Source organism: Petromyzon marinus, unplaced genomic scaffold (genome assembly GCF_048934315.1).
Source record: "Petromyzon marinus isolate PM22_M1 ecotype Great Lakes invasive population unplaced genomic scaffold, UKy_Petmar_22M1.pri1.0 PM_G_Scaffold_21, whole genome shotgun sequence".
Lineage (NCBI taxonomy): Eukaryota > Metazoa > Chordata > Hyperoartia > Petromyzontiformes > Petromyzontidae > Petromyzon > Petromyzon marinus.
Window position 1 is genome coordinate 1997501 of NW_027422773.1, and position 2500 is coordinate 2000000.

Here is a 2500-nt window from a genome sequence, read left to right on the forward strand (position 1 = left end):
TAGTATGGGTGGGGGATGGGGCCTCTTGGGTGGGAAGGGGTGGTTCAGGACAGTCCAATTGTCTTTCAAATCTACGGTAGAACTCGTTCAGGTCGTTGGCTAGGCGGGAGTCGTTAGTGGTGTGGGGCGCTCTGGGTTTGTAGTTGGTGATGTGCCTGAGCCCTTTGGCAGACAGAAGCAGCGTCGTTAGTAGAGAACTGGTGTTTTAGTGTCTCTGAGTACAGTCGTTTAGCCTCTCTCACCGCTTTGCTAAACCTGTTCTTCGACTCCTTGAATCTGTCTCTATCCCCACTCCTAAACGCTTCCTCCTTCTCCAACCTCAACCTTTTGAGCTTTGCTGAGAACCAGGGCTTGTTGTTGTTAAAGTTCACCCTGGTACGTGTTGGGATACAGCAGTCCTCACAGAAGCTGATGTACACAGCCTCTGTGAGTTCATCCAGACTATTGGTAGCAGTCGTGAACATATCCCAGTCAGTACAGTCTAAGCACGCCCGCAAATCTTCCACAGCCTCACTGGTCCACTGTTTAGATGTCCTCACAGCAGGTTTACAGAGTTTTAGTTGCTGCCTGTATGCACGAATCAGGTGGACCAAGGGAGTTCTGTGCGAGCCGAACAGCCCCGTGACCCACAATAGAAACATCCCCGCCAAATTCGAGCGTTTGACGGGGTCTATCCGTGAAAAAATATTCACGTTTTTGAGTGCACATGCATTTCTGCTGCAAATGCCTCTGGAAGTTTCATGCCGTTCGTATGCCAATTGTGGCAACACGAAAATGACCCGTTTTCCCATTCCGAGGGATTTCTGTGCGACCCTAACAGCCCCGTGAGCCACAAGAGACACATCCCCGCCAATTTCTAGCGTTTCACGGGGTCTATCCGTGAAAAATATAGACGTTTTTGAGTGCACATGCATTTCTGCTGCAGATGCCTCTGGAAGTTTCATGCCGTTCGTACGCAATGTGGCAACACGAAAATGACCCCTTTTCCCATTCCGAGGGATTTCTGTGCGACCCTAACTAACAGCGCCCGTGAGCCACAAGAGAGACATCCCCGCCAATTTATAGCGTTTCACGGGGTCTATCCGTGAAAAATATAGACGTTTTTGAGTGCACATGCATTCCTGCTGCAAATGCCTCTGGAAGTTTCATGCCGTTCCTATGCAATGTGGCCACACAAAAATGACCCGTTTTCCCATTCCGAGGCATTTCTGTGCGACCCTAACAGCCCCGTGAGCCACAAGAGAGACATCCCCGCCAACTTCTAGCGTTTGACGGGGTCTATGCGTGAAAAATATTAAAATTTTTGAGTGCACGTGCCTTTCTGCTGCAAATGCCTCTGGAAGTTTCATGGCGTTCCTATGCAATGTGGCAACACGAAAATGACCCCTTTTCCCATTCCGAGGGAGTTCTGTGCCACCCTAACAGCCCCGTGAGCCACAAGAGACACATCCCCGCCAATTTCTAGCGTTTCACGGGGTCTATCCGTGAACATATAGAAGTTTTTGAGTGCACATGCATTCCTGCTGCAAATGCCTCTGGAAGTTTCATGCGGTTCGTACGCAATGTGGCAACACGAAAATGACCCGTTTTCCCATTCCCAGGGATTTCTGTGCGACCCGAACAGCCCCGTGAGCCACAAGAGACACATCCCCGCCAATTTCTAGCGTTTCACGGGGTCTATCCGTGAAAAATATCAATTTTTTTTGACTGCACATGCATTTCTGCTGCAAATGCCTCTGGAAGTTGCATGCGGTTCGCATGCAATGTGGCGACACGAAAATGACCCGTTTTCCCATTCCGAGGGATTTCTGTGCCACCCTAACAGCCCCGTGAGCCACAAGAGAGACATCCCCGCCAATTTCTAGCGTATCACGGGGTCTATCCGTGAGAAATATTCACTTTTTTGAGTGCACATGCATTCCTGCTGCAAATGCCTCTGGAAGTTTCATGCGGTTCGTATGCAATGTGGCGACACGAAAATGACCCGTTTTCCCATTCCGAGGGATTTCTGTGCCACCCTAACAGCCCCGTGAGCCACAAGAGAGACATCCCCGCCCACTTCTAGCGTTTCACGGGGTCTCTCCGTGAAAAATATCACATTTTTTGAGTGCACATGCATTCCTGCTGCAAATGCCTCTGGAAGTTTCATGCGGTTCGCATGCAATGTGGCGACACGAAAATGACCCGTTTTTTCCCATTCCGAGGGATTTCTGTGCCACCCTAACAGCCCCGTAAGCCACAAGAGACACATCCCCGCCAATTTCTAGCGTTTCACGGGGTCTATCCGTGAAAAATATTCAAATTTTTGACTGCACATGCATTTCTGCTGCAAATGCCTCTGGAAGTTTCATGCGGTTCGCATGCAATGTGGCGACACGAAAATGACCCGTTTTCCCATTCCGAGGGATTTCTGTGCCACCCTAACAGCCCCGTGAGCCACAAGAGAGACATCGCCGCCAATTTCTAGCGTTTCACGGGGTCTATCCGTGAAAAATATTCA